The sequence below is a fragment of the Ictidomys tridecemlineatus genome, chromosome 13 (genome assembly GCF_052094955.1).
Source record: "Ictidomys tridecemlineatus isolate mIctTri1 chromosome 13, mIctTri1.hap1, whole genome shotgun sequence".
In the NCBI taxonomy this organism is placed as follows: Eukaryota; Metazoa; Chordata; class Mammalia; order Rodentia; family Sciuridae; genus Ictidomys; species Ictidomys tridecemlineatus.
This window is the reverse complement of record NC_135489.1, coordinates 77,469,837-77,495,439: the sequence shown is the minus strand read 5'-3', so window position 1 is coordinate 77,495,439 and position 25,603 is coordinate 77,469,837. Positions and strand designations below refer to the sequence as shown.

The window sequence follows — 25,603 nt, the reverse complement described above, 5'->3', positions numbered from 1 at the left end:
CATTCACATCAGATATGGACGAGCAAATAAATTTATTTAGAATCAAAGCTTGTTCACGAGTGATTCAGTGACCAAATAAGATACCAGTGCAGTAATGGCAAGTAAGCTTCAATTTGAAAAAAAGCATGAGAATGTGGGTCAGGTAACTTACCTGCAGTGTTTATCATGGAGTTTTCTCCTACAGAGAATCCTATGGGAGCAAATGAACTAAGCGGGGCCCAGCCTGATTCAATGCTGCTGACTCTCTTTCAGCTAAAAGCAGTATTCTGTATACTATTATGTTTCAAGTGTAGAGAGAGTTTTGCCCCACTTACACCATAGAAGCACTGAAAGCCACAGTTTTTTGTTGAAATAGGAATTTTCTAAAATTTTTTGGATTCACAAACTTATTTTCTTATAAAATATAATCTCACAATGTTTCCTAAGAATTACAAAGCAATGTAATCATATTTATGCTACATATTTAAGAAAGTTTTGCTAATTATTTTTAAATATGGGAAGATAATTGTAATTTTAAATGTATATTATTATTTATTTTTAATGTTGAGAAACATTAAGAAAAATGTTTCTCTGCCTTTGCTTTACTTACACTTTAACTCAGATTAATTATGTAAGAAAAGTGTGATTCATTTAAATATATATTTAAGTGTTACCAACTCTATTAATGTTTAATGTGTATGAATTATTTTTATGAATGAGCCATTTAAATGGGCCATCATAGGATTATGCTAATATTTGCATAAATTTATCTAATATTAACTGAACATTATGTAAGGATTAAAAAACTACTAAGAAAGTTAATATAATTGAAGGTAGATTTTGTGTGAATTTTCTAATCTCATTGAGATACATTTGGGAGTTTTCACACTGTGCTTTAGTAGAAAGATTATTGATGACTTTAAGAAAATACCCTGTCCTCTTTAATAGAAAGAACACCAACTATGAATGCCAACTAGAAGTTAGAAGATGAAAAATCTATCCTTATCCTGGTGAGTATGTTAACTGGACAGGGGTGCTCCATGGGTTAAATAATGAGGAAAAATTAGCAAACATAATAGAAAGTGTAATCAGGGAGTTCTAATATGCCTTTAGTGAAACTACTGATGACAATGTTTCTTAGAGAAGAGGTCACTCCCACAGAAAAACAAACTAAATTACACTGGACCCTACATAGAATCAAGCCACATTCCCTTCTTTCCTCAATTGGGAAACCTGAGATTATGCAAAAACTATATCCTTGTCTGATGTGGGGAAGAAAAAGTACTGTAATACCAGATATTATTCCATTCTTTAATAAGTAGCAGATATGTTACAACTAGGTAACTTATAACTAGAAAACTAGTTAGATGGCAGGAATATATAGGTTTTAAGTAAGGAATAAAACTTTTAAGGTAGCAGTATGTTTACCCCATTAGGTAATAATTTGCGTTTGGATTTGGCCTAGCCTTTATACAGGATGAGTTTGTTAGTTTGTTTTAGGTCACCTTTAAATCTTGCTAATATAGAGGAAATATAATGAGCTATTCAGAAATGAATAATTCTGTGACACAGTGGGGCAGATTACCTTGTAGCACGCAGCTGACTTGGCACCCCCCAACCTATGGTCTGATTTAAAACTTTGCTTAGTTGAGAAGAAATGTGAAGCCAAGGTGAGGAAAGACAGTGGCAGAGACAGAAGCCCTGGGCAGAGAGGCACTGGCATCAGAGTGAACTAGCTCAGTAGGGTTTTTGCTTTTTTCTTCCATGGGTGGTGTTGAATGGAGACAAGAATGTGGGCTTTAATATGAATTGTAAGTGACTTTTCTATAGGTGACTTTAAGTTTGTTTTTATAAAGTTGTTCATAATCCTAACTTGGTGATAGAACATACTGGTGAAAATAGAATCATCTTACTATCAAAATGCTTTTGCCCATAAAATGCACATTTCCCACCCCCCAAAAAAACACAAATAAAAATAAGAGAATACAGTCCAAAATAAAACCAATTAATATACATACTGGTTTTTAAAAATTATCGTCCTTTTGTCTTTTCCATCTTTGATACAGCAACACCCTGTAACTCACAATTTATTTAAATTTTTGAAAAGAAAATAAAAGGGCTGACTTATGACCAGAGCTAAGTATTAGCTGAATGTGTTATAGACTGAATAATGCCTTGGTTTCCTTGGTCGTTAAGGTAGTGTATTTTATTGAATTTTAAATGTCTGGCTTGTACATTTCACTAATGTGGATTTGATGATATTACTTTGTTCCTCATACAAATATTCAGAAGTCTTTCCCCATCTGGAAACTTATACATATGTTAGAGTCTAAGATAAAATAGGATTGTTTTTATTTTCTATCAAGGAAAATTATAAAATATATTAAAATCCATGTATGCAAATGTATATATTCTGAGTTTGACTAGGCAATATTTTTGATGATTGATTAATCCAGTGAACTTGTGTGCATAACTAAAAACAGAAATTATGTATTTAAGCCACATAAAATTAAAGTCTAATATAAAGAAAATCATAAAAGCCCTATTATATAGGGTTATTTTCATCTGTATTGGAAGATACAGTTCTTCTTCTACAATAGTAAGAAAACTGAAGGTATTATTTTATTTATATATAATCTAAAACACATATTGTGAAAATTATATTGTTAAAAGTGGATAATTATCTAAGTTATATTTGGAATATATAAGTCAGCATACCCATAAATTCATATACAGATCTTATCTAGAGCTTAAACAAATTCTATGCATTTACAAAATTTTTTCTTATGATACTAGATCATGATGCATTATCTAACTAATAGAAACTAATTAAACTGAGTTCTTAAAAAATATCTCTGAGGCTTAAATCATGTAAGCCACCTCATTACTCTAAATGATGGTCAGAAGCTATGAAGTGTTATTTCATATGCATGTATACTGAAAATACATTTTTATTTGCTGCTATTTCTTGTATCATTTCATTTATTTAAATTCTAGAGAGATTATTACATTTCACATATCTATTTCCATAAATATTTTTCTGAAGTAGAGTTAGGTAGCATTATAATCAATCTCCTAACAAAATGTACTAGCCCACTAGTTACAAATTGATTGTGACCAGCTAGGAAAACTTACAACAAAATTTGTCTTTTTATAGGCTTGAAATAAGCTGCAACTTACTCTAGACAGGTGATATTTTCCAATATTGAACATTTAGTGTTTTCCATTGAGAAACACAATGAAAACATGTTTGAAACAAGAAAATTAGGTCCACTAAATATACTCATTTTACTTGGGAATTAAAATCACCAAAAAAGACCCTAGGAGATTTAAGACTAATTTATTAATCCTGATGTATTCCTCCAAATTTGTTAGCAGTGTAGGAAAAAGAAATGAGACAGAATAGTATAATAAGTAACCAATCTATTGTTTTCATAGACTCAATATGATTTGAGTATCTAGTAGATAAAATTGGATCTATCCATGTAGTGACTTAAATAACAAATTTGCTGTTTTATGATCTTATATAATAGCTCATATGTGAAACAAAATAGAAAAATCCCTTTACCAATATAATTCTAACCTTGAATTCTCAAGATATTCAATTGCTTGTTGGTTATTTCTTTTTCTTGCAAATTAAGTATATTAAATATATGAAGTATAAATTATAATAGAGAAATAGGCTGCTACTTTAAATAGAATGCTAAATAGAATTAAAACACATTGGAATTTTATTTTTAGGTGCAAAATGCTGCACACTAATTTTGCTGTCCAAATAAATAGGATATACACATATATTTAAAATGGCATAAAATTAACATACAAAATGCTGGTACTCAGAGATATGAAAACTTAAAAACCACAGTAAACTTTCACTTTCTTGATGAAGTTGAAAACATTCTTAAAATATGATTATAATCAATGAGTGAAACACTTTCTGTGTTATGGCTAGAAAAAGTGCATGGTGCCACATGTTTTTGAGCAAGTGTGATAAGGTATATCAGTATTTTCAACAAAGCCACATGTATGACTGAAAAATTTTTATTTTGAATAACATAGTCTAAATTTAGTCTGAGGAGATAAAAATTTTACAAAAATATAAAAAATATTGATTAATATTGGAAAAATGCATTCAATAAGCTAAATCTAACTAATTATTTTAATGCTGATTATGGAAACCATACTGTACACACAAGTCTAGTATATTAAGTTCCTATAATTAAGATATAAGTTAAAATGAAATTACAAAGGAGAAATATATCAATTTATCAATATATTTTATTTTATAGAAATGACCTTGAATAAGTATACATTAGAAAATGGCCTAAATTTCATTATTACTTAATTAATGAAGGACTTAAAGATAATACAAACCCACTTTGAGTGTGAAAGATTTTAAGGAAAAGGGGATTTTTTGCTCTTAAAAATTTTCCTGAGTATTTGACTCAGGAACAAGCCATAATTTCATTAAACAAAACAAAATGTGAAATATTTTTTTTAATATCCTAGGAAAATTTTGTTAGAGACAGTTTTCTATTAAAATGTAACAGGATTATCTGCATGTTGATATTGTAGCTATGCAAAGGCAAGCCTTGTAGTATATAACAATTATGGTGTTAGATTAATATTTTTACTAATATACAAAATAATATTTTGAACTTAGGTGGTCCATTAACCCTGTATTTAATAGAACATATAATACAGCAAAATTATACCTCTGACATACTACCAACTATGAAATTTTTATGAAGACACTAATAGTGTCAAAAATGTCAAGTTTGAAAAATATGATGTATAGTATCCCTCAAAAATATTTAATGTATTTTTTAAAGAATCATGTTATTTATTTTCTATTTTATATTATACATAATTATTAATTATATTCCAACAAATTTATTTATTAGTCTAAAAACTACTTCATAAGCAAATATTTATTGATATTTTATCATGTTCCTTTAAAAATTTCTACCATTCAGAAATGGAAGGAAGACTTTATTCCAAACATTCTGTACAATATTGAGTAACTGCATATTTAGCAGTTTATACAAAAATGGTCAAGAGCCCCAATATTTAAACATATCAGCCTCAAAGACTTTATAGAACTGTATTATCCATATGAACTTCTTCTGAAAATCCCCTACATATTCAGAATGTTTTCTTCTTATTATTCATCAAAATTATCTATTTTCTGCAAAATTGAATGTCATGGTAGTTAATTAAAAATGGAAACTCCTCATTTATATGTAATTTTTCTCTATTTTTATATCTGTCCATTTGAAGAAATAGGAACTTATTTTAAGAATGACCTTGTCTTGGAAAGGTGCTCTCTAATTGACCCATTCAGAAGTTCTTGGTAAGATATCTAGCATGGTCAACTTTTGGCTTATGTCAGATTCCTATGGGATGCTGGCCTGGTGTCTGAATTGGTAGAATTGGGCCTGAAACCTGAACCACTAAATTAAAACTGTTGGCTGAATCTGTGTGTGGGGGGGGTGAGAATGAATCTCTATTTTCAGGACTGGCCTGTAAATTTGGTTCATGGGGATTGACCTGGTGCTAGTGTAGTCCTTGGGCCTTAATTTGAAGGGGCATGACATGGGAATGGACCTGTAGCCTAAGTCCATAGGCATGGGCCTAGGATTAGGATCCACAAGGACTGGCCTGGAATGTGAATATGCAGAGGTGGTCCTGAGACCCAAGTATGAGGAGGTTTAACTGGTTGGTCCCTGGGGACTGACATGGATCCTGGGTCAACCTGGTGTTAGGTTTGGTGTGGAGTTTGAAACCATAGAATCAAATCTGTATATGAAGATGTGAAGTGTATCCTGATACATAGAGCTACAGGATCCTATTCTGGAGTCTAGGACTGTGGGGATTAGCTGGTGTGGGTACATTAGTGCACACCTGCAGGCTAAGTGTATGGGATACATGGACACTGGCCTGCAGGTCAGTGAAAATTAGGTCGGTGAAGACTCAGGCTACTGAGTCTTGCCAGAACTTTGGTTCCATGGACATGTTCCTGGAGTCTATGTCTGCAGGGGCCAGTCAAGGGATAGGATCTACTGGTAAGGGCCTGGATTCTGGATCTGCTTGAGCAGACATGTGCATAGGTCTGCTGGAAGTTGAGACCAAGGGGGCTGGATTAGAAAATAGGTTCAAGGGACCAATGTGGCACTGTGTAGGCTTAAAGTTTGTGTCCATGGATGATGTCATGTTATCTGAGGTAAGGGTCACTAATTTGTACCCTAGAGGAGGTTTGAAAGCAGTATTATATACACCTAGCTGACTCTGGGCTAGTCTGTAATATGAATCTGGGCTGCAGTGGCTGGCCTGGGGCTTGGGTAAGCCTGGAGTCTGGAGACATGGAAGCCAGCCCAATGTATGGATCACTAGAGCTGTCTTGACCTTGGGACAAACCTATAGCCTAATTCAATGGAGTTGACCTGGCACAGGATCAGTCTGGCATTTGGGACAGCTGGTAATCTGGGGATACTGGAGTTCATTCAGCATTGAAGTATCCCATACACCAATTATACTAGGCAGATGTGGAGCTATGGCCATGGGATCAAATGTGGCACCAAGTCAAGTCTGACGGCTCATTATTCCAAAGCAGCCTGAAGTTTAGGGCCATGCAAGTCTTCCTGGACCTGCATTTTACTGGGAAGGATTGGTATTTTTCTCTGAAATGAAACCCAGGCCTCATTTTCTTCTCCTTCCATCACCTGGAGGGTGGGTATGTGTGTTTGTATTTCCCAGGGACACTTTTAACAATAAGATACATTTCCAGCCATTTTGTTTATTCATTTTATTTTGAGGCAAGGTCTTGATAAGCAGCTCAGTTTAGCCTCAAACTTATGATTATCCTGCCTCAGTCTTCCAAGTCACTGGAAATACAGATTCACTCCCCTGTGCCCATCCCTGCAGTGTATTTCTGTCAGTGCTGTGCTGCTTGTAGTTAGAGAGGTATAATGATGTAAAATAAATCTGTCCTTCCTATATTCAAAACCTTTCTTTACATTCTTGTATCACTTAACAGCAGAAATATATTCTAATAAATACATTGTTATATGATTTTATCACTATACATACATTATACTGTGTACTTACATAAACCTAGATAGCATAGATCATTCACTTGATGTGGTCTTTGGATATAATTAAGAGACGTGGTAAACATGAAATGTATGAAGTTTTTACAGACATAACATGGCATACTACTTTATGATAAACTTGTTTTTACAGGCACAAGGAGTATATTCTAATAATAAAAAGTACAATATAGTAACTACATATACTTGTAGCATAGTCATTTGTTTTTAGTATTAAGTATTATGTACTATAGACAATCATGTGTGGTATACATTTATATGATTTATATGTGAGGTTTGTTCGCACAAGCTTCACACAAACATGTGAGAAACACATTGAGGTATAATGTTTTCAAGGCTATTGCTAAACAACAGAAAATTTTTCAAATCCATTATTATCTATGGGAACACTGTTGGGTATGTAGCCTGTCATTGACCAAAACATTGTCATCATGCAGCACATGATAGTATTTCTGTGCTATACCCAGGTGCTTTCATATCTTACCTGGTCTCCTTACTTTTTGTACAGATATTTTTGTACAGGGATAGTTGTTCAAATGGATGTTTCTGTGCATTAAGTAGGAAATCCTATTTCACTGTCTTGTTGAGTTTACAGAGAATGTCAGATATGTACCATTTTATTTTTATTTTAGAAATGAGGATCCTGAAACTCAAGAGAGGCTGAGTGGCTTCTGCCACATCATAAACACTCAAATTGAAATCTATGAAATTGAAATCCATAGTCTCTTTTCCTATCTTAAATTTTGGAAACACCAAAATAAACTGGGTCAGAGTACAGAGCGTATGTAGACTACTGAATATGTAAAATAATATAGAGTATTTAGCGTATAGAACATAAATTTAGAATTAATACTATTAAAAACACCTCAAGTTAACTGCAAAGAAGAGGTGCTAAAGAAAGATTGCTTTGTCTTTATGTATCTTGTTAATGGTTTAGTTGCATAGTATTTTAAGTATGTATTACTACTCTTTAGGGCATTACTGATATAGATGACATTGTCCTATGTATCATTTAGCATGGATAGTTGACAGAGAGGCTCTGTTGTGCAACTGACAAGACCACTTCCCCTAAAGTCAAATGCCAGGTTGGGAATCCTCACTAACTAACTACCTTGAACATACTTTTTTATTTATTTATTTAAGAAAAAAATTAGTTGTAGATGGACACAATGCCTTTATTTTATTTATTTATTATTTTATGTGGTGCTGAAGATTGAACCCAGTGCCTCATACATGCTGGGAAAGTGCTCTACCACTGAGCTACAGCCTCAGCCCCCTTGATTTCCACCTCACTAGGTAGTTGTGAGAATTGAATGAATTAATACACGTGAAGTCTGTCATTGATAGCTAGCATGTTTCTTAAGTGCTTAATAAAAGTTATCCATCATTGATATTATGGATGTTGTTTCCCATGGATCTTGGCTTTATGCAAAATAAACAGCTTCTTAAGGGATTTGGTTCAGATTCAACACTCTATCCCTATGGATTAGCAGACACCACTAATTAAATATTGCAATTCCTCCTTAAATGTCCTAGAGTAGGCCTTGGGATCCACACATCTAAATGCATCAACTAATACCTAAGAAGAAGTTGTGTTTGGTATGTAGTAATAAATTTATTTTGCTAGTGGAGGTAACAGTTTTTGGTTTGGTTTTTGAGTACTTTAAGTGAATAACTTCATGAACTAAGAATAAAAAAATATGTATCATTCTCTAGAATAATGCCAGTGCAGTATATTTGTTGACATTGTGAAAGTCCTTTTCTGTGTGTTTTATTTTATTTTTATAAAATATTTATTTATTTTAGTTTTAGGTGGACACAATATCTTTATTTTATTTTTATGTGGTGCTGAGAATTGAACCCAGTGCCTCATGCATGCTAGGCAAGCGGGCTACCACTTGAGCCACATCCCCAGCCCCTTCCATGTGTTTTAAATGATACAATTCACACACACATATACACTCTCACAAAAATGAAATATGGACTAATGATCTAAGATTTAAATACTCTAAATGCCATGTGGCTTTTCTTCTGGAAGATTCCCCCAAGAAATACGTCTCCATATCTTATATTCTTCAAAATTGCTAATGGTCAGTCTGCTCTCCTGTATCAAAGCATCAGTACTTCTATTTTTTTTACTTAAGCTGCACCTCCAAATTACTTTCATCCTACAACCAAGTGCCTTTATATGAAGTCTTGCTTGGCTCTCCATTTCTTTGTTAGTGCCCCTATCTCTGATTTTTTGGATTATCTCTGCCATAGTCCTTAACCACATAACCATGATTAGGCAAGTTCTCTTCCTAACTGTACTGCAGACTCTAAAATGAAAGAAATTCGATGTGAATCTGCAATATTTATACGGGTGGAAATGGGAGTTCATAATCTGCTTGAATCACTTAAAGTACTCAAATATCCCTGTGGATATTTCTGTGTGCCAGGAAGTTTTCCTTCCATTTTGATGGGCATGAGATAATGGGGGTGGTTATTTGGGTGTGAAAATGAGACGCTGTGCTGGTCCTGGAGGGTTAGTAGGAGTTCAGAGGGCTCTGGTTGTTTGTGCTGTTCCTTTGATGGGGTGTTGGGGTCCCTAATGTGTTGGTGTGCATTCATAATTTGGATCTTGCTCTGTTTCGACTGCGTGACTAGAATGTGGTATGTGTTCAGAAGTGTGGGTCAGACGAAGTGGTGATGGTCATCTTCTTGTTCTGTGTGGATACTGGAGATCAAGGGAAAGTCAGCTCTGGTTTTTGTAATATTTTACTTGTGGTGGTCTTGTATATATATATTTTTCCCATGAACACACCATGGGGAGTTTGGATATATATGTATTTGCATATGGGCTATGTTAAGTAAGGCATTTGGGTATTTTTCTCTGCACTTTCAATGCGATTGTTATAGTTGGGAAATGGAGGAGGGATATTTGTACATTCTGGACATCATGGTTTGGTACAAGGGATTTTGAATAAATTTTATTTTCATTACCCATGCACATGTACTTGAGTGTGTGAAGGCTGGTTGGTTACTAATTTTGTGGATCAGTAGGATGAATATATTCATTGTGTGTATGAAGATGGCAGGCTTCTGCATTTTGGAAGACAGGGAGTTATTTCTTCATACTTGGGAGTGTGTGAGCTTGTGTATGAAGTCTACTGACTGGATATACAAATTCCCACCCCATGCCCAAAACAAAAACTTTCACAGTTATATTTAACTGGTGTTTGGCACAAACTGCTAGGTATTTGTGCCTAGCCAAAGGTACATGGAATTAACTATTACAGTAACATTGAATAATCTTTTTTATAGAATTCAGCATTTCCCAGGGTGGATAAGCAGAAAATTAAGTTTGGCTGAAACAATTTTCAGAGAAGTTCAGGAAAGACAGTTATGATATGTGCCTGAGAAGCAGAGAACCGACTGATAAACTGAACTACTACCACTTGTAGTTGGCTCTCTCTTCCACCCTCTCATGAAATGTGCTTACCCCTCCCAAAGAGATAACAACCAAAGTGTTCATTCACTGCCAGAATGTAGTGAGAATCCTATATCTCTGTATGAGTCACACCAGTCCACATGTGAGACCCAGTTTGACCTTGCTTAAGTCACAGCTGTGAATTCCAAATACCAGCATACAGTGTTAGGCATATGCAGCCTGATGTAGGAAGTATAGAATGAGGTATGTGTTGTGATTTGGATCTTAAATATCCACAAAAGTTCTATAAACATTTTCTCATCAGCCTCTGGCAATATTGAGAGGTGATGAAACAGTAGGTGGTGGGTCCTACTGGAAGGAGGTTGCAAGGTTGTGGACAAGCCCTTGAGGGGGATATTGGGACCCTGGCCTCATGCTGTCTACTTCCCAGCTGCCATGAGGTGAGCAGCATTACTCCAATATGTGATCTCTGCCATGATGTTCTGCCTCCATGGAGTCTACAGAACCATGAAGCTGACCAAGTATACATAGAAAGAAATCTCTGAAATGTTCAGTGAAAATAAAGATTTCTTCCTTGTAATTGGTTTACCTTACATATGCTTTCAAAGCCACAGAAAGACGATAATGTAATGAGGTAGATTAAAGATCAAAATGCCTGCTCTACAACACTCCTTAGATATTGCAGGGCAGATAATTTAATGTTATCTTTTATGGATTAGAGTTTATTACTCAATTTGACAAGAGTTTTTTCACATTATTGTTTACTCAATTTTTTGTAGGGCTCTTGGGTCTTTTCTCTGAGGAAACTTTCTGTTGTCACCTTGGATTTTTCTTTTTTTAAGTTTTTTTTTCTGTAGATGCTGATGGACATGATTTATTTGTTTGTTTGTTTGATTGATTTACTCTTAAGGCTCAAACCCAGGGCCTCACACATCCTAGACAAGCACCCTGGCACTGAGCTACAACCCCAGCCCCTTGGCCTTTTCTTAAGTAGAAATTGAACAATATGCCCTTATCTTCCTTAGAGTAATTAGGTTTCTCATCCAGAGTCTTGCATCTAGATAATTGGGAATACAAGTGTTGTTTTAAGTCTCAAAGATATTTGAACCCAGACTGGGCACTATTTTGATAAATATGTTCTCAGAAACAGTTTTCTTAATTCCTACAGTTATTCCTTAATTAGTTTCCCTGATTCCATGGCATGCCCATGGTAACCAGAAATAAATTCCACCCCAGAAAGCCACTATTCTATTGACCATACCATTCATGATATAGCCAGTAAACAATATTCACCCTTGTAATTTGAATTAAAACACATATATGTGTATAAGTAGACATATGAATCTATACATTCATATGTATATATGTATGTGTGGTATCATATGTGAAGTACAGATAACACTGAAAGTGTAAATGAAAACCACAAGATGTAATAGAGCTTTGTTTCAAGGAACAAGGGACAGTAAATAAGGAAGAATTGTCAATATACAGAAGAGGGCCCTGAGGCCTAGATTCAGAAGTAAGCACAAAGTGCACTGCTGCAAGAAAATGTGGCCTTCTCCAGGTAGATGTAGGCTCATGTGGTGATGTGCAGAGAGGACATTATTTGGAAGAACTGAAGAACTCTCAGATGAGTAAACCTGCATGAACACTTGTTTGGGCTGCTTACAGAGGAAATTGTTCTCTTAGTGCCCTTTCTGCATGTTGCTCACCCACTAAGCATTAAAACCTACATATCCTGATATATATGGGGCAGGAAGGAAATTCAGAATTAGCATCAGGAGAGAAGAGGTTCTCAAACATCTTAGGCTTCTTTGGGTTAATTTAGATGCAATCACATATAGGCAGAGTACAACTAGCTCCCTTAGTATTAGCAGTTCTGAGGTTGGAGTGCCAGTGGCTCTCAGATTGTAGCATTAGCAGCACTCCCCATATGTTCCTGGGTCCCTGAACCAGCAACTCTCTATCATGGAAAGCCATCACCAAAATGCTTCAAAACTTCATACATATTTAAACCTTTTGAATTCAGTAATGAGAGAAAAGTATTTATGCACTGTTTTATGATATCTTAATGTGTCATTTCCTTATTACATCATGTGAAATGCAACACTAGACAACCTTCTCACACTGCATGTTTTCTTTAGAATTCATGGAAATGCAGGGTTGTGAGTTGAAGTTTCAGCTCAGAGGTGTGTATAGCACTCACCTAGCATGCATGAGGCACTGGGTTTGGTCCTCAGTACCACATGAAAATAAAATGAAGATATTGTGTCTATCTGTAATTAAAAAAATAAATATTCTAAAAAGTGCATGTATCTAGTCAGAAATTGTTTTGCACTTGGTTCAACTTCACTTTTTTCCTGAGTAAAAATTATTTATTGTCTTTATTAATTGGAAGGAGAACCAATACTATTGGTCTAAGTTTATGCTAATTGGGGTTTGGAAAAGTTGTGCAGTGGGCATCCCCACTGTGGGCAGGATTTGTTGCAGAAGGATAGCAGATCGGCTTGCCTCAGCTCACTTAGGTTTTGGCCTGCCAGGCTCAGGTCTTTCTGAGGAAGGGTTAGAAGAGTCAAGGTCAATTAGATGGACTTATCGGAGGGACCCTCAAAACAACCAGGTTTTAAGGATATGCATGTAGAGGTATACAGGAAAATGCATCTTTTAAGTCTAAAATTGAACCATTTGGAATGTTTAAGAATCTGGAATAACAAGGTGTAAGGATCGAAGACCAAGAATGTATGGGAACCACTATCTCATTTGTTGATCTGAGGTTTTGTACTGGTCTCCATTCCCCATTGGACTTCTGTTGGTGTATTACATGAACTTTAACAGCATCTCAGGAGGCCCTGTCACTTGAAGTTACCAATTATAGCTTGTAACCATTGTTTAGTCTCTGGTTTCAGGGGATACTTGTTTTGGTGGGGAAAGGGTGTAGAATCTTTGAGATGAATCTGGACAGGGGCAGGTCCTATTGCTTCTCACCTTTTTCTCACTGTGTAGCCCAGACTTCTAGGTTAATCTCAGTTTATACTAGGGGCAGACAAAGTACTATTTCTGCTGTCATATGAGAAGTATGATGCTTAGGTGGGTCAAAATATCTCTTTCCATAGGGCAGTGGGTCTTTCAGGAATTATCAAAAGGACATGTGAGAAAAGATCTTCCCAAGAGCAGCTAAGAGGTTGGAAGAAATATGCAGTCACAGGCTTTCTTGACACTCACCTTATGGTTGTACTTTGAAAGGAGAGGAGGCCTGGGTTTGAGAGGAGTTAGAAAAAATGGTACCAGTGTCAAAAAAGAAATTAATTTTCCTTTCCTTGACAGTCAAGGTCATCCTGGGCTCCTGTACAGAAATAAAAGTCGGAATAGTTGGTAACCTAAGAAGGATTTCCCAGGACCTATCACTCCTATTGTTGGACTGTTTGAAGTGAGGGATTTGTCCACTGGACTTGCCTGTGAGTGCATTCTAACCACCTGTGATCCCCTTCAGTGACAGGTTAGGGTGTTGGTGGCATCCCTTTGTTTCATGGGCAGTCTTTCTTGTAATGTCCCTCTTGGCCACAGTTCTAGCAAGCTATGGTGGGAGCAATATCACTCTGGGGACCTTGTCTACTGGATTTAGCCATCTGTAGGGCTGTCATAAGGGCAGTTGCCTTTCTTTTGCTCTCTCTCTCTCTCTCTCTCTCTCTCTCTCTCTCTCTCTCTCATCTTCTTCCTCCTCCTCCTCTTGGTCATGACTGTAAAACACCCAAGTGGCATTTTTTAAGAGACTATCTAAAGTGTTGTCTCCTTTTTGCAGTAGATTTTGTAATTTTTTCCTAATGATTGAGTTATGAATTTGTTTTTTTAGGTTGTTATGCTGGGGAAACAGGAGACATTGAGGTATATTTAATTAATGCTTCCCTGAGTCTTTCTAAAATGGTTGTGGAAGTTTCTGCATTCTCCTGTGTTACCAGAGAGTTTGAAATAATTTAGAGATTTAGTATGGGTTTTCCTAAAGCTCCGTACAACACAATTTTGAAAGTAGTTTCCCTTCCATTGCCCCATGTGACCATCTGCATCCCATTTTTTACCCTCCTAGAATAGAACTGCCTATTGCTCTGTTGCCTGTTTCTTCTGAGTCCATTTCAGTTAGAAGGAGTAGGCCTCCTGGGACTTGCACTATATATAATTTATCCCCAGAGGATTCAGCCACCCATAAAGCATCCTAGTGTTCAGTGCTAGAGAGAATTTGGTTCATTAACATCATTATGTCTTTCCAAGGTAGGTCAAAATTTGGTTAATGCCATGAAATATCTCTGTATATTTATCAAGGTCATCCAGGAATCTTTCTAAGTCACTCTTAATTTGTCTCAAGTCTTGCAGAGAAAAGTGACCTGTATTATAATGAGTCTTTTGGGACTCTTTCCTATGACTTGTAGATATAGGAAGGTGGCTGAAATGCATTCCTCCTGATTTTCTATTTCGTCAGGATTTGGGGCTCTGTTGGCAAACCCTGTGTAAGGAGGGCATAAGTGCTTAGAAAAAGGCTTTTCTGTATTTGATCCTTGTCTAAGAGAAACTGCTTTCCATTTTAGCCTTTCCTGATATATTTGCCATCATACTCATACTTACAGCCAGTAAAGTTCTATTCTATTTGCTGCAAATATTGGTGCTAATATAGCTTGAGAATCTTTGGATTGCATTTTTTTAGTGTAGCCAAGAGTGAAGAATCTAATTTATAGTGGTTGCATAATTTTGGGTTTTGTCTCCAGGCAAAAAAAAAAAAAAAAAAAAAAAAAAAAAAAGCTTGTTATGTATAGAGTACCTGTGGCCACTTTTTTTCTCCCTTTTACAATCTATGTTTAAGTGTAAACTGGATTACAGTTTATACTTCCCTCAGGAGGCTATTTTTCCACATCCTCCAGCTGGTATGCAGGCCAAGATTGGGCTCAGAAAAATACCAGACACTTCTTCTTTAGGGTCTGAGTGTCAAAGGAATACCAATGTTTCAAAATACTTCTTTAAGGAGTCCTCTGCCAGGTGGAGTATAACCCATCTGAAAGACAAAGGGGAAGAAGACATCCTTTGGCATCCCTCCATTGTCATATTGAGGTATCCTTCAGTGCCATGTGGACCTGAAAGCCATGGATGAGCACCCCTTGAATCCTGCTAGGTGGAATAGTTACTCTTAGCACCACAAAGTACTATGATCCTCAAGACATTAGTGACCACATTTTGAGGCCTTTATAGATTTTGGGATGGTCATATTAGTTGTGTTTACCAATGCATTATTAAAAATTCCTTTCCTCTGTCATTTTCCTCTTAAAAGGAGTGATCTTCTGTTTTTCTGTACTGTTTTGCCATGTATTGTAGAGGCAGTATAAACAGAGTTACCTGTCCTGGAGGAACCTAGTTATTATGCTAAAAGAGGGCCATGTCCCTCTAGGTCATGTGCCCTAAAGAAGATTCTAGTCTTTCCTAATATATTTGTTATCATATTCATTCTTAGGGCCATTAATGTCCTGTTGTATTACCACAAACATTAAATCTAATATGGTTTAAGAGACTTTGAATTGCAGATTGTCATGCTGTGTCTCCTTCTTCTTGGGTTCTGAGCACCAGAATCCCCTCCATGCTGTGGGGGGAAAAAACATCAAAACATTTCTTGACTCTCTCCCCTGTTGGAGGCAATATTCCTAATCTGAAGTCTAGACTAGGAGAGGGATGAACTGGCAGGGTTCTTCTCTGAACTGGCAGGGTTTGGAAACCCAGAGAATGGGACCTTGTTCCTGAGTGAAGCTCACCAGAGATAGCATGGGATTTGGGCTCTAACAGGTGCACTAAGGATTGAAAATTCCTCAAAACCTTATTCATGTGCTCTATTGAAACATTTGAGGTTTCAAGGGGTGTAAGAGATCAGAATCTACATGGTGTTTACAGCGCATGTGTGAAAGAGACAGAGAAGAGAAAAGAAGGGAAGAAAACAGGAGCAATAGACAATGTGGCTCATTCTCTGGGGATTAGTTTCTTACTGTTTTTCAAAGATTTTGGATCAGACTAAGACATTGTGTTAGAATCCAAGATACACCAGGTAAGGGACCCGTTCCCACCATTGAGTCCAGTCAGTCTGAAAGTGGAAAAATGAAGCAAACACTTAATGGATCCACTGACCTGTTGTATTTCTCAGAGAGAGGTTGAAGCTGAGCTTGACCAACATTCCTACTTTAGTGACAAAAGAGATTGAAAAAGCCTCCTCCAGTAAGTCTGACACCTGTGGTTTTAGACTGCAGCTGCACTATTGAATTTTAGGTGGGTGACAGGCATTAATTATTTTTGAAAGAGAGAGTGATTTCTAAAAGAAGTATAGAACTTATAGAAATAAGGAGATAGTTTGTTGCTCCATTTCAGTCACTCTCCATAGAAGCCCCAATTTGGGCACAGAAAGATGAAACTAGATTCTCTACCCCTGTTAGCAGGGAAAACTGGGGGTTTTCTGCTTCTGCTGGCAGGTGAAGTCTGTGTCAAGTGCAGATTTCGGCAGCTAAGAAGTGGTGCTCCTCTCAAAGGTAGATTATATCCTTCTATGTTAATGCAGAACCCAGTGGCTCCCATCAATACCTTTTCCTAGGATCTTTCTTGAAAATTCAAAGAATGAACTCTGCAGACCAGGAAGAGTGAGTGTAACAGTAGGATTTATTGAAGAACAGGTATAGAACTCTTGCCATGCAAGAGGAGACCTGATAGCTGGCTTTCTCTGACCAAGTGTGCTAGTCTAGGGGTTTATATTGCCCTTGGGTCACTGTGATGTGTCCAAGCTTATGCTAGTTAGGCTGTGGAAACATACAAATGCTATTGGTCCTAATTTATGCTAACTAGGGTTTAGAAAACCACTAACACAATTAGATAGCCCCAATCTCACTCTGGGTTTCCTCACTTTCATTTTCTGTATGCTTTTGGAAGACAGAATTTGAGTCATTGAATTGTGCATGCTTAGTGGTGTGTCAGGAACTTCAGGGCCTGTATACAGTGTGCTTCTGCAGTGGCCATCACCCATGTGTGCAGGTGGGAATCTTGCATGGTGATGGATCAGCTTGCCCCAGCTCACCTCAGTGCTTGACTGATGCCCCAACTTACATGGTCCATAACTCCCCTGTTTGCTCAAATTGTTATCAGTGACCTGTAGGATGACAGTCTGGCTTATCATCTGGGGAGTAATGACAACAGGCAGAATGTATCTTGATTGTGTTGTTAGCTATAGTTTCAAAGGGTGCCATGACTTTTTTCCCCAGAAGCCAAGCCTTCTCCACCTATGCAGGAAGTCCTTTGTCATGCTGAATATTTGTTCACCTGGCTATCTAGCCTCTTCCACAGTATCAGAAAAGAGGTATCTAAGTAAAATGCCATCCCCATGGCCAATTCTAAAAAATGCTATGCTGGTTTGAAGACTGAAGGCTCCAAACATCTCTCTTAGATGATACAGAAGAGAAAGGGCCAACACTTTCCAAGAGGCATTTAAAGAAAACTGTGGGCTTGGGTTGTGGCTCATTGATAAAATGCTTGCCTAGCATGTGTGAGGTCCAGAGTTTAATAACCTGCACCACCAAAAAAAAAAAAAAAAACAAATAAAACAAAAAGGAAAAAAAATTGTTTTCCCTGTCTTTTACATCCATGGCTGACCCAATTATGTCACTGTGACCTAGAATTATCTTTGGTCACAGGTATACTTGAGATGACTCCATCCTTCAATCTCTTTCAATGATACCACCATTTTGAATCTCCTTAGCTGTCATTTGTCTGCTGTATGAGGAGCCTCTTCCTACCCATACCTCAGGGAAGTCCCATGGTTTCCTGGAAAGATACTGTGTGTGCTTGAGCCCAACTTTTTTTTCTTTTTAAGCAAATGAGCTTCCTTCCCAATCTCTTTATGCAAAAAGTGCCTGTATCACTTACCCTTGTGGTGCAGCATAACTCCTAGTGAGGCCTCAAGTACATTGTTATATTTAACCTATGCATGGTTTTTATCTCAAGTAGAGCAGGTAGAGCTGATTTTACTAAGAACTGGTTACAGGAAAGGCTGCTGGCACTGAAAGCAGACCTGGAAGTTTACCCTGAGGACAGTTATGAAAGAGAATGACAGAGAACAATGGAGAGCTGCTAGGAGCTACTAGGTCTGGCTGTTGAAAGAGTTCCAGGGAACTCTCAGTAGCTACTCGCTCCTCCTGTCAGAAACACAGTGGCAGAGCTGTTCCCACTGGACACTGAGTGTCACTGTCATTCACTCTTAGGGCTGTGAATGCTAAGATCTGAGATATGTTGACCCTGGAAACTCAGAACTGATAATATTAAGGGAGGTGCACTTTTCCTATTTGTGGTTGCTCTCCAGATGGATGTTTGAACCCTCAGCCTGTTAGTAACAGAGATGGTTATGGGACACAGTTCATGAAGGGATGTACAGAGAACGCCACTTAAATTAACTGAGGCTATGTAAACAACATAATGATTGGGTTTCTGTTAAGCTTTTGTTCTGTTTTTCTTCCAGCATCAGTGGAAGGTGCAGACTAAATACGGAGGTAAGGGCTTGGCCCTGCATCTGTGCACCCTGAAGAATGGAATCTGCAGATACCTCCTCCTTTCAGTCCTCACCCCACAGAATAGCACAGACACCACAGCAGAAGGCAGCAGCCATGAGAACATTTCTCTACTAAATGCTTTTTCTTCACTCTTGACAGTCAACTCCCACCATGTATAGTTTTGCTCCAGGTATGCACCTCTCTCCTTCTCCCATCCTAGTTCCGACCTTTGGCCTTCCTCCTACATTCCCAGTGCCCTCTTCTTGCCCTCCCTTTCCTGAGGACTAGCAGGATCAGTTCTGAATGACAAGGATTTTTGCCCCTTGTGTTGCAGTATGTAGTGAAGGTAAGATCTCACCAAGACCCTGCCTGAGTGGTTGGCTCACCAGATACCTATCCTACTGTCTTCAATGTCTCTTCTTCTTCCTCTGGGGTCTGATGACTGACACTTCCTCTCAGATGCTGGGCCATAGGAATCAGCCCCAGAGCCATATGTTTCTTTCCAGAGACCTGGAGATGAGACCCATAATAGGGTGTCTTTCTTGCATGCATTGAGTTTCAAGGTATAGATCACTTCATAGATTGGCATCAGGAGGGGGATAGGGATGAGGACTCTTCCTTGAGGCTGAGGAGCCTGTGGTGCTCAGCCTCCAGGGATGAAGGGGACTTTTTGAAGTCCTCGGTCTGGGACAGTTTGCAGCACAGCAGAAGGTGCTGGGAAGCCGGGAGGATTTCCGGGATATGGAGGGTCATGGTTGTTCTCACTAAACACTTCTGCTTTCTCATGTGACTTCAGTAGGAGAAGTTCTGCTGGGACCCACTGCCCTTCTCTGGCCCAGGCTTAGAGAAGAGATTCTGTGGTCCAGGGAAGAGTAGAGGACTGGATGGGACCCATTGAGGAAGACTCACAACAGTGCAGGAAGATACCAGTGTGCTTTCATTATAGGACCTAGGGTTGTGTGACCCTGCATCTCTTAATTTCCTATGAGGTGACCCCTGGTGGGCCAGATCTCCATATAGGACTCATGTCCAGTACTATCACTATGTCCCTCTATACCTTGGCTGCCAGCTGATTTAGAAGCACTTTTGTCAGGGTACAACATAACTTTGGGACACCTACACTGATAGTTTCTACTTTGAGGGCAATATTTGCATTTTCACCAGCTACAGAACAGAAATGGCCCATGCTCAGTCTGTATTGGGTATGAGGGTAGACATAGGGACTTGGGGGATGTGTAAAAATGAATGGGAGGTATCACCTGTCTTGGTGTCAGACTGAAGTTCTGATTGCCATTCTGCTGGGTGAGTCCTTCCTCCTGGTCCAGCTCTTTGGTTAGGGTCAAGATCTCCATGTGTAGTCCTACAAAAAGCAATACTTCCAAGAAGTGTGATATTTGTACATTCTTGACACCTGTACATTCTAGACATGGTGTTTTGGTACAAGGGATTTTGAATAAATTATATTTTCATTACCCATGTATATGTACTTGAGTGTGTGAAGGCTGGTGAGTTACTAATTTTGTGGAACAGTAGAATGAATATATTCATTGTGTGGTATGAAGATGGCAGGCTTCTGCATTTTGGAAGACAGGGAGTTATTTCTTCATATTTGGGAGTGTGTGAGCTTGTATATGAAGATGAGGTACCTATGGAGAGTTACTTGTGTATTGAGTTTGTATTAACTACCCCACCTAGATAGTTTTTCTACACTGCATTTTTTATATCACTGGTTAAAAAAAAGCCCCACCAGATATATCAATGATTACATCAATGTGGAAAATAATAAATAACAAATGAAGGAAGAATGAAAGAAGCTTCTTTTTCATGCCTTTTTATCAGTTTGTCCCCCTCCTGCCATTTGTTGAAAAGACTTATAATAAGGTTTAATATTTTATGAACACCCAACTGTGTGTTTTGCAAGCCAGTGATGAGATTAAAAAACATCAAAATCAACAACAACAAGAAAAAAAACAACACTTTATACATAAAACACAATCCATACTCCACAGTTTTTTTAGAGTATTGACTGTTTATACCTGTGATTTTTGTGGCTCATGAGAGCCATGATTCACTGGTCTTGCCCATCAGAGGGAGCAAAGTTTATTCTGTTCAAAGAGAGGGCCACCTGTCACACCCCTCTCCTGTGTATTTTAGAAACTAATTCACAATAACCCAGAGGCACACACCACTGTGTCACCCCTGAATTGGCTGAAGGGAACTCAAAGTTCTTCTATACCTATAAGAGCTCTTCATGGAGTGTCTGCCAAGCCCCCCAAGGCCAGCACCCCTTAGCTCCTCTCCCCTGCAGAATGTCTGGATACAACATTCTACTGGGGTTTACATGTAAACTTTGTCCAGTTTGGCTCAATTGGATCCTGAGCATCTGTTACAGACAGGTCACTCTCTGTGTCTTGTACTGACCTTTCCCACTGTGGAGATTGTGAGACACTGTGTCAGGTATCCTGCCTGTCCTTTAGAAGGAGGTGAGCCAGGAGGGTCAGGGGTTTGTTATCTGAGGGCCAGTCACCCCCAAAACCCTTGGGAGTTAGAATGGAGCACTTCCCCTGTGGTCAACTCATTGAGCAGAAATAAGGGAATGAAAAAGCCTTAGACAATGCACTTGACTTGGCCCGGGAAGCCCCAGGAAGACTGATACTGCTCATGAGGAGGAGGGTTCCTAAGACTCAGGTCCAGACAAATCAGGGGAAGTACACTGGGTGTGGAGAAAGGAGAGTTGCCACGGGATTGATTCCTTGTAGAATGGACACAGGTCACTGCATGGATTTTAGGCAGTCACAGATGGTGTCATATTGGTGGTCAGTTAGGGTTCCCTGCAGTTGAGATGCTGAGCCCTGAGTCCATTCTTCAGATACAGGAAAGCTGCCTGGGATATCATTCTGAGGGTATTGACAGAGAGTCTTAGATCATAACTGAGCAATGGATAGAAATGTTCTTAGCTAGGAAACTGCCCAGTGGGGTTCTCAATGACCACAAATGCAGTGATATACTCTGTGGGTGAGGCTGCACGGCACTCCAAACTGCCATAGCCCAGGACACCTCACCATCCTCCTGCCCAGGAAAACTTTTCTGTCAATTCTGACACCAGGTGTCCTTGATTCCTGAAGGGCAGGGAACCCAGGAAACTTCACCCACCATATACTTGGGCCTCTGTGAGGTATTCTGAATCATTATCACTTTCATACACTCTGTGAAATTGTTTTTACATTGACACAAAGAATTTGCTTAGCTTCCTGATTTGGTTGGTACTCCATGAAAAGGGAGCACATGTGGTGTTCTTCATTTTCCAAGATCAGGTTTGAAGATGACTTGGGTTCTTATGAAGACAAGAAGGAAAATAGCCTAAAGTTATAGGAGGGGGCCCTACTCAAACTGTCATTTGAACTTAGGCAGGTTTCCTGATTAAACATGAAAGTGTTGAAGTGTGGCGGACCTGCCATTCCTTGACTACACTCTGCGTAATGTCCTGGTGAACAATGATGTAATCCCAACAACCTTGCCACAGGTTGGCAAGGTTGTCACAGGCCTGAGTCTCCTTGACACTTTCCTTCCCACTATTGGGAATGCAAAGTAAAGGACCTCAGAATGGCTCCAATTTCCAGGCTCAATAAAAAAAAATCCAGTGGCTGTGAAAGTCTCTGGAAAACCCCAATCCTCACCATCCCATCAACTCCATAAACCTCAGTGCCCTTTACTGGTCAGCCCAGGAGAGGATATTGGGAACTCAGTGTCTATCACATAGACCTCTTCCCTGGGAAAGGAATTTCCTGTATCATGGCAGGAATCAGTGAACACTATGGACACAGATGACCAGAATCTGTCCCCCCATTAGTATTTTCTTTGGGAAGTTCTGGGAGAAGCACCCACATATTGGGCAGGATGTGCTTCTGGGTGAACTACAGGATTCCTCAGCCTCTAGCTAGGCAGAGATCTAATTCAGGTGTTTTTCGCTTGTTTGTGGAAGCCCAGGAAAAAAGTGGAGGGAAATACAAGTAGTATTAGCAAAACAAGGCTGAGGAGGTGATGGAGCAATAACCTTTAGAAACAGTCATCTTCCCAAATGACCCTAGAGAACCTGCATGAGAAGGGGCATGGTGCTACTGAGCAGAGTCAAATTGGTCCACTTCGAGGGAATCACCTAGGAGGCCAATGTACTGTCTGCAAAGGATGCACAAAGGGCCTTCCAGAGGCAAGAAAAGCTTAGGTGTCTCAGAAAACAGGGAATTCTGGCGCCCTGGAAATAAGTTTTCTCTATGTATTACTATGACTAAGAGAACATAGCATGAAATTCACTCAGGGATATTGCAAAATGCACAATTTCCCTGCTCACAGGGCCCTGAGTTGTGAGCATTTGTCCTCGAATTCCCACTGTATAAGTAACTGGGGGGCCTCAATACTGCTGCCATTTCCCCTCCCCAATTCTTCATTTTGCTTTGCCTCCACAGCATCTGCATCACAGAGACCAGGCATAAACTTCAATCCTGGTGACCACATGTCTGTGTTCAGGGGCCTACCCTTTCTTCCAGCTGCCCCTGTGCCAACACACCAGCCATTCTGGGAGCTGCCCCTGGCACCAAGGGTGACTGCACTCATCTCCAAGGGTAACTCTCTGATGCTGTCTGCTTACCCTGGACAATCATATGTGCCAGGGCTGTTCACCTTTGGAAAACATGGGCCACAACTGAGGCCAGTGGGGCCTCCTCATATTCAGAACATTGCCCACACTCAGGCACCCCTCAACTGGAGGGCCCCGGAGGCCAACTGTGGGGGTGTGGAGCAACCTGCTCCATTCATAGAAGCACCTTCTGTCCTGAGGACCACTGTGCCTTCTTCAACCAGTGGGGGGATCCAGAACTATGAGATCCACTGGCACCTCGGCCTTCTGCCTCTATCACCAAGACCATTTGCCCAGCTGGTTCCATCATATTCCCAATGAATGTGCACCAATGGCCAGGTACAGTGTATGGGGAGGGTACACCACCCACCTTCCCGGCTGTAGTGCCACCAGATGACTCCAGCAGACCTCACAGCGTCTATGAGAACTTCCAGCACTGGCAGCGCTTCAAGACCCTGGTCCGCAGGCACCCACCTTCCTCAGACTCCTGATGTGGAAGCACTTTCCTGCTTCCTCATGTGAGTGTTCTCCTCAGACTCCTCCTTTAGCTCTGTGAGGAGGAAAAGCATGGGTTGGAAAGAGGAGGCTGGGATGTAGGGGAACTTGAAGAAATGTCCTGAGGGTGAGGGGACAAGCTGAGTCACCTACATTTCCAGACATATTCACCTCACAGGAGAGAATAAAATGTGCCTTATCTCAGGTGCCCATCACAGGCCTGTGCATGCAGGTAATCATTATTTCCAATGATCATCACCATCACATGGAGGACTCAAGATCAGAGGAGGTTCCTGGGAGTAATTTGGGCCAGGAATTGAAGTTGTCTGACTCCATGCCTCTCCCAGTCATTTCACCCTCCAACATAGACTTAATTCTTCGTGGCACAGGGGACACCACAACCACAAGTAGGTTTAGGGGTGCTGGCCCCAACAGAGAACTCTATGGATACCCATACACATTGTCATGAACTCCTGACTGGGAGCCTCTGGTGATGTGACACTCAAAGGGGAGCTGTCTTTGGATACTGGATGGGGATGCTCCTCTTTGCCCCAGTTTGTATCTGTGTTCCCAGGCTTTTGTGCACTCTCTTAAGTCTGCCTGGGCTGCCATACATGATGCTATGGAAAATGTAGACAGAAACACAGGCATTTCTTTCTCACAGTTCTTGAGTCAGGATTCCCAGGTAAAGGGTACCTGACCTAAAGTCCCATAAATGCTCTCTCTTCTCCTTGCTTTAAAAGACAGCTGGGCCTCACATGACTTATATCTCTTCAGTGTCTCCTCCTTCTCCAGGAAAAACACTAATGCCCTCATGAAGCACCATCCTCAGGATCTCATCTAACCCTCTAAGCACTAAATGCAATCTCCAGATATAATCCTGTGGGGGTTAGGGATTCAATAGGTGAATTTGGGAGGATAAAACCTCAGCACATAGTACACCATATCATTGAGGAATCCAAGCACAATCATGCTGGACAGTGCAGCCCTTGGTGTTAATGTTTGGTATAAGTGTCCTGGAGTCCCAATATCAATACTTTGAGTTGAACATGATGGGGCAAATGTAACAACGGTAGAAATGTATGTTGGTCTGGTTAGGTTATAAAGGAGTGTGATCTTATGGAAACTGATCCTGATAAATTCCAGGCCAGTGCTTCTGTCTCTGTCCTAATGGGAGCCCACCATAACCATGGAAGAGGGCCTGCTGAAGGGTTTGCAGGAATGGCAGTGCACAAGCAACTTTGACAGAATGATCTTCTATGAGTCTGCAGAAAAGTGAGCCAGTTTTCAGGGTCCAAAATCTACTGGTGGGGTATCATGATTTGCACAGTAAGGTCCGGTACAGCCTGTCACCTACCTGTGTGTTGGCTCTGAGGCATCTAACTCTCCAAATAGCAGCTCCCTC

General features: G+C 39.4%; 1 long non-coding RNA gene across 1 annotated transcript; it reads left to right on the top strand.

The window, feature by feature from the left end:
• Nucleotides 1-926: 926 nt before the first annotated feature.
• On the top strand, nt 927-24,413 carry LOC144369929 (uncharacterized). The gene is made up of 3 exons (XR_013429773.1): nt 927-989; nt 19,040-19,260; nt 23,534-24,413. It is a non-coding gene; the product is annotated as an uncharacterized LOC144369929 (long non-coding RNA).
• Nucleotides 24,414-25,603: the final 1,190 nt, after the last annotated feature.